Here is an 11736-nt window from a genome sequence, read left to right as displayed (position 1 = left end):
GAGCATGAAGCTATTTCCTTTTTTATAAATGCAGAAGAATGAGGCCGGGCGTGGTGGCTCACGCCTGTAATCCCAGCACTTTGGGAGGCCGAGGCGGGCGCATCACCCGAGGCCAGGAGTTCGAGACCAGCCTGGCCAACATGATGAAACCCCGTCTCTGCTTAAGACACAAAAAAAAAAAAAAAAAAAAAAAAAAATTAGCCAGACGTGGTAGCACATTCCTGTAATCCCAGCTGAGGCAAGAGAATTGCTTGAACCGGGAGGCAGAGGTTGCAGTAAGTCGAGAACATGCCACTGCACTCCAGCCTGGATGACGGGAGTGTGACTCTGTCTCAAAACAACAACAACAACAAAAAATGCTGAGGAATGATAGATGTTCAAAAATCTCTTAAAATAAGCCCAAAGCAGGCAGGGCGCGGTGGCTCACGCCTGTAATCCCAGGCGGGCGGATCATGAGGTCAGGAGATCGAGACCATCCTGTCTAACACAGTGAAATCTCCTAACACAGTGAAATCCCGTATCCACTAAAAATACAAAAAATTAGCCGGGCGTGGTGGCGGGCGCCTGTAGTCCCAGCTACTCAGGAGGCTGAGACAGGAGAATGGCGTGAACCCGGGAGGCGGAGCTTGCAGTGAGCCGAGATTGCACCACCGCACTCCAGTCTGGGCGACAGAGCGAGACTCTGTCTCAAAAAAAGCCCAAAGCAGTGCTTTCGGTAAACTTAAAACAAATATTCTAAGTGCTAAGAAGTGTAATGGTACATAATGTGAATTTTATAATCATTGGAAGATTAGATGAACTATGTTAGCTATATTAATATTAAACTATGAAATGAATCGAGGAAAGTCCCCCCTTTTTTTCTAGGCCTTGACCATTTAAAATAACATTATAATTCAGTAAAAGTTGCAGTGGTTGGGTCGCGGCTACCCCTCTCCGGCGGCGCGTCTCCCGCGCTTGGTACAGCTCAGCCCGTCTCCCCTGAAGCCGCGAGCCCGCGCCCCTCAGTCGATGGAGCTCGCAGCTCCCTGTGTGGCCCGCGGCAGCTCCCCGCCCGCTCGGCCCGCGCCCACGCCGGCCATGGTCAGTCCGCGCTGGGCCCCGTACCGCTCCGGAGCCAAGGGCCCCCTAGGGGGTCACGGCCGCCCCGCGCGGCCCCTCGCAGTGCGCGCTGTCCGCTAGCGCTCCTGGCCGGACAGCCCCGGAAGCCCGCAGCCTCTGCAGCTCCGGGCCTGCTCGGCCCCTCCCATGAAAGGCGCTCGGGTCTTCGGGGCGCTGGGTCCCATCGGTCCCTCCTCACCTGGGCTCACCCTCGGGGGTCTGACCGTGAGCGAGCACCGGCTCAGCAACAAGCTGCTGGCCTGGAGCGGCGTCCTCGTGTGACAGGAGAAGCGCAGACTCTACTACGACTCCACTGTAAAGTTGAAGCGCGCCCTGCTCTGCCAAGCCTACGTGAACCAAGGCGAGAACCTGGAGACCAACCAGTGGTAGCTGAAGCTGATCATGCAGCTGATCCCGCAGCAGCTGATGGCCACGCTGAGATTCTTGTTCGCAACTCCCAGCTGGCACAGTTCCACTTCACCAACAGAGACTGCAGCTTGCTCAACAGGCTCTGCCGCATCATGAGCAAAGGCTTCGCGGGCTGCATGCCGTTTCCCCACATCTCCCCCTGCGAGATGTGCGTGCTCATGTTCCGGTACTCTTCCAGGACGAAGATCTTCATGGGCTTCATCCCCTACGACCAGAGCGGCTTCGTCAGCGCCATCCGGCAGGTCATCACTACCCGCAAGCAGGCAGTGGGATCTGGTGGTGTCAACTCAGGCCCAGTCCAGACCGTCAACAACAAGTTCCTGGCGTGGAGCGGCGTCATGGAGTGGCAGGAACCCAGGCCTGAAACCAACAGTCGGTCCAAGAGGTGGCTGCGGTCCCACGTCTACGTAAACCAGGGGAGATCCTGAGGACCTAGCAGTGGCCGAGGAAGGTGTACATGCAGCTCATTCCGCAGCAGCTGCTGACCACCCTGGTGCTGCTGTTGCAGAACTAGCGCCTGGTGCAGTTCCACTTCACCAAGGACCTGGAGACGCTGAAAAGCCTGTGTCGGATCATGGACAATAGCTTCGCCGGCTGAGTGCGCTTTTCCTACAAAGCGTGGTGCGAGATCCGTGTGCTCATGCTCCTGTACTCCTCTGAGAAGAAAATCTTCATTGGCCTCATCCCCCAGGGCAACTTCCTCAACGGCATACTGCAAGTCATTGCCAACTAGCACAGGTCCTGCAGTGGAACCTGGAGCAGGAGCAGCAGCAGCAAGGAATGGGGGGTAGTGGCTACCCTGGATGGGCCCCTTCAGGAGTCACAGACTAGGCCCTCGAAGAGACTGGTGACACGCTTCTGAGCAGGGGCCCCGGGGAACTTCGACTGCCCAGCAACATGAAGGATGGCGTCCTGAGGCCTCCAAGGACGGTCTTCACCTCTGTTCGTTTCCCCAGTAAAGCCTTTTAAAAACCAAGAAAAAAAGAATTCAGTAAAAAGTCAACTAACACTCAGCTGTGAACCCATGTAATCGTGGGATCTTTCCCAATGCAAGACTTTTAAGGACAATTCCAAACTTTTCTGTGCTAATTGATCTATTTATACTATCCTTATTTCAGAGTCAATTTTGGTAATTTGTATTTTTACTAGGAAATCAGCTATTTTCTTTAGGATTCCAGTTTGTTGCCATGGGTTTCTCTTATGACAATTTTAATTTCTCCTCATTTGTAGTTTTCTCCAGAATTCTTAATTTTATTCCTTTTGCTCAGTCTTTTTTCTTAATCAGAATAGATCTTTTTCATCTTTTGCAAAGGATTTTGTATTTATTTGCCCATTCTACTGTTTTCTATTAAATTAATTTTAGCTTTTGTCTTTATAAATCCTCTTTATAATTTTTATTTTTATTTTTATTTTTATTTTGTTTTTGAGACAGAGTCTCACTGTCGCCCAGGCTGGAGTGCAGTGGCGCGATCTCGGCTCACTGCAACCTGCGCCTCCCAGGTTCAAGTGATTCTTCTGCCTCAGCCTCCAGAGTAGCTGGGACTACAGGCGCCCGCCACTATGCCCAGCTAATTTTTGTATTTTTTTTTAGTAGAGATGGGGTTTCACCATGTTGGCCAGGGTGGCCTCAAACTCTTGACCTCGTGATCTGCCCACCTTGGCCTCTCAAAGTGCTGGGATTACAGGCATGAGCCATTGTGCCCGGCCGTCTTTCTAATTTTTAAAAATTGACTTTGTTGCTCTTTTTTTTAATTCTTGAAATGAAATCTAACATTATTTTTATATTATTTTATGAAAACATTAAGGTACACATTTTCTTCTGAGTAATTTCCACTGTGTCATTTGGATTTTGGTAAAAAGTATTCTCTTTTTCGTTGCTTTATAGACATTTTATAACTTAAAACATTTTTTTTCTGTGTATGGTTTCTTGCTATCTTTACATTATTTGTTTTCAATCTGTTGGCTTGAAATCAAGGAATGTGGTTTTTAGAGTCTGTTAAGGTTTTCTTCTTGGTCAAATATGACTGACTTTTGTAAATATTGTATCAGTACGGAAACATGTTTTCTTGTTGTTCGAGGGATGTTAGATCTTACACATAGATACCACATCATTTATTAATTGTATTATTTAATTCCTATGCCATTCCCACATTTGCTATATACCAAATTTATCCAATTCTGAAAAAAAAAATTAAGTTTTCCAATATAATTTTATTTAATCAAATTCTTCTTGTATTTCTTACAGGTTTTGCTTCATATATTTAGCTATTATGTTGTTTCATATCTGCACTTATACATTCTCAGTCTGTGATTATCTAGACATATTTCATCTATATATGTCTTTATATCGACTTATTTGTTCTACATTTTGTTGCTCACTACCGAAGCATGTTGTTTGTCTGGGGTAATACCCCAGGTTCATTGCCTCACACCAAGGAAATCAAGGAAACAGACTAACAAGGAGTGAGTTTAAGAGTGAAAGTTTAATAGGCAAAAGAGAAAAGCTCCCTTGTGCAGGGGGAGGGAGTTCCAAACGGATCTCCTGGTACCTGGCAAGATGCGGCTGGTTTTACAGATGGGCTTGAGAAGGTGGTGTCTGATTTACATAGGGTGCAGAGAATTGGTTGGACCAGTGTGCCATTTGCATAGCATCCGAAGAGGCTGGCCACTGCACCCTAATCTTTTATTATGCAAATGAGTTTTCTACCTGGCTGGCACCATGTTCCCTGTTTCTTTACTGCACATGTGGTGACAAAGAAAATGGAAGATGGAGCTTCCATGTTGAACATGCCTGGCCCCCAGGTTGCCTTTTCCTATTGACACAGCTGCTGTCATTCGCCTGTGCAAGCTTCCAGCTTGCTTATCTATGTCTGCAGCTCGATTTTACTGGCTGCTGTTTGTTAGAAAAGAAATGGTTTTGGGGCTGTTTTTTATTAAAAGTGAAGCCTCACCGAGGACTCTCTTACCCTCACTAACTGCCTAAACAATTTCTTTTCGGCTCCTGTATCACTACCATTTCTTCCCTTCTTTATAATCTTGTAGTTTCTCTTATGGTTAATCTATCATCTGGCTAGAGTAACTTCTTAAGTATTTTCTTAAGGTGGGAAAATGTAGGCATTAGTCTTTGACTTCTTACATACCTACAAATAATTTCTTCCTATCACTCTGACAACTAAATGATTCTTTGGCTGGTCAAGAAATTCTTGAGTTGGAGTCCATGCATTTCAGAAGTCTGCGGATATTCCACTAACTTCCAGCTGCTGCTGATGCACAAGAGGTCTGATTCTGTTTACATTATAATTAATAAGGCAATTTATTTTTTCTGAGTGGAAAAGTTTGTAAAGACTTCTTCTTTTCCTTGGAGTTCCAGAATCTTTCCAGGGTATTGCTAAGGGTGTGTGTATGTGTGAATTTATCAATCAAGCCTGGAACTTGGTGAATCCATTCAATCTGTAGATTCAAGTATTTCTTGGCCCAAAAGTTTTTCTCCTTTCTTATGTTGCCTTTCCTTCTATGTGCCTTTTTCCCCATCTGGATCTCCCAATATAATATACTAAACTTCTTGGATCTATCCTCAAAATGTCATATCCTTTCTCTCACGATTTTAATTGCTTTTGTGAACCCAGAAAATCTGAGACAAGTCTCAGTTAATTTAGAAAGTTTATGTTGCCAAAGTTGAGGATGTGCCATGACACAGCCTCAGGAAGTCCTGGTGACACGTGCCGACAGTGGTCAGGGTAAAGGTTGGTTTCATACATTTGGGGAGACATGAGACATCAATCAATGTAGATAAGAAGTACATTGGTTCAGTCTGAAAAAGCAGGACAACTGGAACTAAAGGCAGGAAGCAGCGAGGGAGCTTCCAGGTCACGGATAGGTGATACACAAATAGTTACACTCTTTTGAGTTTCTGATTAGCCTTTCCAAAGGAGGTAAGTCAGATATGCATCTATCTCAGTGAGCAGAGGAGTGACTTTGAATAAATTGGGAGGCAGGTTTGCCCTAAGCAGTTTCCAGCTTGAGTTTTCCTTAGTAATTTTGGGGGCCCAAGATATTTTCCTTTCACATTTCTCCCTTTTCCTTTTTATTTATTTATTTATTTATTTATTTATTTATTTATTTATTTATTTTTTTGAGACAGAGCCTCGCTCTGTCGCCCAGGCTGGAGTGCAGTGGCGCTATCTCGGCTCACTGCAAGCTCCGCCTCCCGGGTTCCCGCCATTCTCCCGCCTCAGCCTCCGAGTAGCTGGGACTACAGGCGCCCACCACCGCGCCCGGCTAGTTTTTCGTATTTTTAGTAGAGACGGGGTTTCACCGTGTTACCCAGGAGGGTCTCGATCTCCTGACCTCGTGATCCACCCGCCTCGGCCTCCCAAAGTGCTGGGATTACAGGCTTGAGCCACCGCGCCCGGCCCCTTTTCCTTTTTAAAAATCTGGGTAGTCCCAGATTTTTTTTTTTCAAAAAATTGAAAGCATTATTTTGAAGACTTGTAGCCAAGGAAAATTGGAATTCAGTCTAAACTGTAGAGAATATTATACATTGAAATAAAATTAGGCAAGACTAGAATCTAACAACAGGTCTACTGAAGTTTTGAAACACAATTTTTCTCTCTCCAGTTTTCTATTTTTACTGAAGACAAATCATGGTAGGACTTTTTTTTTTTTTTTTTTATTATACTTGGCCTAATTATTTGTATACAGTGCAGGAAGAATAATTAGTTTTTACATACGCTTTTAAATTGGCTTTGATGGAACTTTGTTCCATAGGAGGAATCTCAGATAAGACTTTTTAAAGCTGAGCCTAGCCATGGATTTGTGCCATAAAATATCTATGATTTGGGTGAATTTCCTCTCCTCTTGAGGTTCCAAGATAAACCTGGGATTCTGTACCTGTCAGAAAGTGACATTCTTTACTTACCACAGGTCAGACTCCCTGTACAGGGACTGTGTACACAAAATATGAGGACAGTTTTTCCAAGGGCTTTATTGGCTCCATAAGTTAAGTTTGATTCCTTAAAGGGAAGCACACCATTCCAGTCAAAGCCTTGGTAAAATAACCAGTTTCTCTAATTGTGGCCTATTGCAAAAGAAACAGATTCTTATTGTACTTATTCAAATAACTATAATGCCATAAATTAAGAATACTCACATAATAGTTTCCAAATTCTGGAGAAATCAGGTAGAGACAAATATGCTCCAAATTTTGTTCACAGGAGTATACTTTACTCAATTGTTAAAAGCTGTAAATAGCTTAAAAGAAAAGTTTTAACTATGCAAAACAAACTTTCAGCAATGTTTTAAGCAAAAGGTCAAAAAGATTACTTCAGTTTTCTATTGGTTCAGTTAATTCAGTTAACTCCTCTTCTGTTTGATAGTCATGAACATTTCAGCTATCCATGAGAGTTCTGAAAGTTTTTTCCTTTATTCCAATGTCACAATTTCCAAAGTCATCAGAAAACTTGCATTTAAGTGCACCTGTTAGAGTCCTATAGCTGATTATAAACTGACCTTTTAAAGAAGATTTAAAACAAGACAAACCAAGATAATTGTCTGTGAATGAAAAAAACGTTTTAAGGCAGCCATAGTTAAAAGACACAATTGGTCAGGCACAGTGGCTCATGCCTGTGATCCCAGCACTTTGGGAGGGCAAGGTGGGCGGATCACCTGAGATCAGGAGTCCGAGACCAGCCTCACCAACATAACCAAAGATAACAGTCCTTTCCCAAAACAAATCTTATTGTCTGTGAACCAGACTGTCTAAAGCCACAGGGTTAGATGTTATCGTAATCTTACTAAATTCAAGACGCAGCTATTTTCATTAAACCCTTATCAATGTCTTTATTAAAAATTACACAAGCGAAGATCATTCTGTTTTGGGCTGAGTTTACAGTTTTGTAACCCTTATGCCAAATTTTGACACGTTAGAGTATTTGGCAGGGATAAGTATGAAATTGCTTGATTAATAAATGCAAACAAAAATGTATGCTGGGCAATTCTTAAGACATTTCTAATATTACTTTACCAATAATTTTAAAAGTACCTTGTTTATTAAAGATTTTACTTAAGTTACACAAGCTTGAAAAAGCATTTGATTAGTCTTTTTTTAGTACCTAATTTAAGCACTTTTTTTAAAAGCTAGTTAGAGCTTTTCATATATTTTTAGTAGTGAAACATTCTGTACACAACATATAAATACACATAAAAACCTATTAGGTATGCCGATGAAAGTATATTTTATAGATTTATAAAGACACCCAACCCCCCTGCCTTTTCTTTCCTATCTTAGACTTTCAGATTCTTAAAACCCTGTTTCACAACCCTAGCCAGCTGTCAACTAAATAGCCTTAAATTTGCACATTAAAGGAAACAACTCAGGTGGAAATTAAATAGCAAAATATATATCATAAAGTACAGAGAGGAAAAAGTCTGATGGGGCTAGAGGAAGACACATTTATTTTTCTTTGAGCCAAATTAAACGTAAAATTAAACTACACTCTCTTAAAAACCCAAGAGTAGCGTCTGTTGCAATAACTCTTTTAGAAAATGAACAAACAAACAAATCAGGTGAAAACAGAATTCAGTCAACTGAGAAAAATAAAAAACGAAAAAGACAACTTTGGCTCCAAAGAAAGACAAGGTCTTAGGAGAGAAAAACAAAAAAACCCCAAAACCATGAAGGTCTTTCAAATACAAACATGCACACATACACACACTCATCTTGGACGTTAGTCTTAATTAAGCTGGCTTTTAACCATTGAGCTCCTTTAAAAAAAATTTTTTTTAAATCTTACTACCATATTTCAGCTAGGACAAAATGCTGCTAAACTAACAATGATCACACAAATTACACAATTTCTGAGGGCTCTAAGTAGCAGAAATTAACACCAGCTGGTTGTTAAATGCTAACTATAGTCCTTTGAAAGGAATTTGCAAGACAGAATCCCAAACCAGCTTTTTACGTAGTGATGGGTCTCAGGTTGTAGGCTGCTCTGTACCATCCTAGAAGCAGAAAAAAACAAAACAAAACAAAACCCATCTCTGTTGGAAGTGAACTCAAACTCCATAAAGGAGTTACCTGCTTTCCATCATCATGGAAGCAGGAAAACTTGCCTTCCTGTTGGAAGAAAGTAAAACACCAATAAAAGAGGAGTTGTACAGCAAAATAAACTTTAGATCTCTACCAAATTTTGGGAGATCAGAGATTCTCTGGAAAGCTCAGACCTCAGCAAATTTTCCTATTGGTTTGAGCCATAAAGTTAGCTCATGCTGGTACCAAGCACCGATAGATATGTCAAAGGTCAGGGGCATCTTCACTCAGAATCCCCCCGTGGTTACCAAAATGTGAGCCCAGAAAATCTGAGACAGGTCTCAGTTAATTTAGAAAGCTTATTTTGCCAAAGTTGAGGATGTGCCATGACACAGCCTCAGGAAGTCCTGGTGACATGTGCCCACAGTGGTCAGGGCAAAGGTTGGTTTCACACATTTGGGGAGACATGAGACATCAATCAATGTAGGTAAGAAATACATTGGTTCAGTTTGGAAAGGCAGGACAACTTGAACTAAAGGCAGGAAGCAGGGAGGGAGCTTCCAGGTCACAGATAGGTGATACACAAATAGTTACATTTTTCTGAGTTTCTGATTAGCCTTTCCAAAGGAGGTAAGTCAGATATGCATCTATCTCAGTGAGCAGAGGAGTGACTTTGAATAAATTGGGAGGCAGGTTTGCCCTAAGCAGTTTCCAGCTTGAGTTTTCCTCAGTAATTTTGGGGGCCCAAGATATTTTCCTTTTATACTTTATATCTTTCCTCCTTCTTCTAAGCTATTTTCCCCATTTGATCGTCTAGCCCACTGATTTGGGTCTCAACAGTGATCATCTCCCTTCACTGATGTAAGGAATTTTAAGTTGGAAAATCTTTTATTTCTTTTTTTTTTCCTTTAGATATTAATATATTGTTTTTTCCTTTGTTGACTCAGTTGGGCTCAGGATTTGTTGTGGAGTATCCTGAGAAGCAGGAGTCATAGTAAGGGAGGAGACCACCCTTCATATTGTCTTATGCCTAATTTCTGCCTCCAAAGAAAAAAGAAGTAAAAACTAAAAGGCAGAAATGAAATCCACAGGCAGACAGCCCGGCACCACGCCCTGGACCTAGTAGTTAAAAATCAACTCCTGACTTAACTGCTTGTGTTATCTACAGATTCCAGACATTGTACGGAAAAGCATCGTGAAAATCCCTGTACTGTTCTGTTCCCTTCTGATTCCCGGTGCATGCAGCCCCCAGTCACATACCCTCTGCTTGCTCAATAGATCACGACCTTCTCACTCAGAACCGCTTAGAGTTGTAAGCCCTTAAAAGTGACAGGAATTGCTCATTTGGGGAGCTTGGTTTTTTGAGATGTAAGTCTACTGACGCTCCCAGCTGAATAAAGCCCTTTCCTTCCTCAACTCGGTGTCTGAGGGGTTTTGTCTGCTGCTCGTCCTACTACAATAGATGTGATGGAAGGCAAAGTGGTCTCCTCTGTTTGAACTCATTGTGTGGAGATAAGCTTCAGTCTTCTACTGAAGCTGGGAAGAAGACACCCTGCTCCCTGCTCTTCGTAAATCCTCTCAGAGGTAGGGAGAACAAGGGCCACCATTCAGTTCCTTTTGTCTTTTTAGAACCAGAAGTCACATATTCATGTGGGGGTGAAATCAACCTTTACCCTTATGATCTGTAAGATCTCAGAGAGCCGTTTTCCCTGGATTTATTGGTTTGTTCTTGCCCTGATTTCTAATGATGGTGTATGTTGTAGGCTTTGGTGGGGGATCCTGGTACCCTTTCCTCTAGGACTCATTGAAAGCCCACAGCCTTATATTTATTCATAAATCCACAGGTCTTAGCTGTCTTTTGATTAAAGATTGGAGTCACTAGTTGGAGGGAAGGAAACTATGCTTAAATTGCTGTCTTCTTAGTGTTCAAGTTCTCAACTACTTACTAAGCCCTTAGAAGACTGCTTCTTGTGTCCTCTGTTTAATTCTGTCACTTATACATCATTATCATAATGAAAAAGTAAGAGGAAAAGAAGATTAAAAAAAGGCAGAGTGAGAGGGGACAGAAAATAAGAGAAGAAGAAGAAAATGCAGGAAATCAAGATAACAGTACCAAAAATTTTCAGTGATGCTGCCATCTTTTAAAGATTGGTTTTTAGTACCAAGGGATTTCCTTTAATCAGCATCTGCATCTAACATGACCTTCTAACCTTTCTAACAGCCTAGTTTTATTGGGTTGTGCACCTGTAGGGCTTGTACTTCTGGATCTGTTAGCATATGATTACTTCATCTTGTCTTGGTGCTCACTGTTACATAACAAAAGAGATTAAATGCTGGCTACCTGGGGCTAAAGGACATGTACAGAAAATCATCCCCATCAGGGTAACAGGCTCATTAATTTTATGTACAATGACCAAACATCAATCTTTGGTCATACTTTCTGTGTGTAGTATGTATGTGTGTAGTATGTGCTCATGGGACTGCATAAATGATTTGGTTTTATCTTAATGTAAATATTGATTTTACCCAGTTCAAGTTCCTTTCCTTAGTAGTACCTTGAAAAGATTATATTACCTGAGAATTCACAAAGATCACAAAGAATAAATAAAAGAGTGGATCTTCTCTTTGGGATGTTTATAATTAACACGTATGCATACATTAATGTGGGAATTTACAATCATATGCATATATAACTTCACTGTGGTTCAGGTATTAATCACCAACCTTCCTCGCTGGGGCAACCATGGTACTCTCAGCCAAGAATGGCTGGGAAGCACCCTGTCTTTCTTTCCTCCTCTGGGATACATCAACTACACTAGTCTGGCTGCTTCTTAGTGTTGAAGTTGAAAGCTTCACAAAGTTGAAAGTCAAGAATTCCATTTTCTCAACTTATCACAGCTTAATGTCCATTCCTTATATTATTGGATTTATGTTTCAGTTACATAAAGCTGATTCTGTTGTTCTCTTTCTCTTCATGGTTGTTGCACAAACACTTAAAAGGTAGGAACTATTGGAAGTGTGACTCCTGTAAGGTTAGCCGAGAGAAAGGATGAGAGAGAGACTCAAGGTCAGGCAAGGAAGTTTATTAACCTGCCGGCTGCTCCACCACAGACAGAGGAGGCAGCCCCAAGCTTACTGAATGAGGGGTTTATATTGGGGAGGGGAGTTTGAGGGAGCTCTTT

At 42.1% G+C, this 11736-nt stretch overlaps 1 pseudogene across 1 annotated transcript; it reads left to right on the top strand.

Annotated features, from left to right (window-relative positions):
• The first annotated feature begins 1077 nt into the window (after nt 1-1077).
• Nucleotides 1078-2503, top strand: LOC117083455 (annotated as a pseudogene). The gene has a single exon (XR_004437092.1). The product of XR_004437092.1 is annotated as a prostate tumor-overexpressed gene 1 protein-like (transcript).
• The last annotated feature ends 9233 nt before the right edge of the window (nt 2504-11736 follow it).

This window comes from Trachypithecus francoisi, unplaced genomic scaffold (genome assembly GCF_009764315.1).
Source record: "Trachypithecus francoisi isolate TF-2019V2 unplaced genomic scaffold, Tfra_2.0 Lachesis_group0, whole genome shotgun sequence".
Classification (NCBI taxonomy): Eukaryota; Metazoa; Chordata; class Mammalia; order Primates; family Cercopithecidae; genus Trachypithecus; species Trachypithecus francoisi.
The sequence above is the reverse complement of the archived record's forward strand: the minus strand, read 5'-3'. Positions and strand labels throughout refer to the sequence as shown.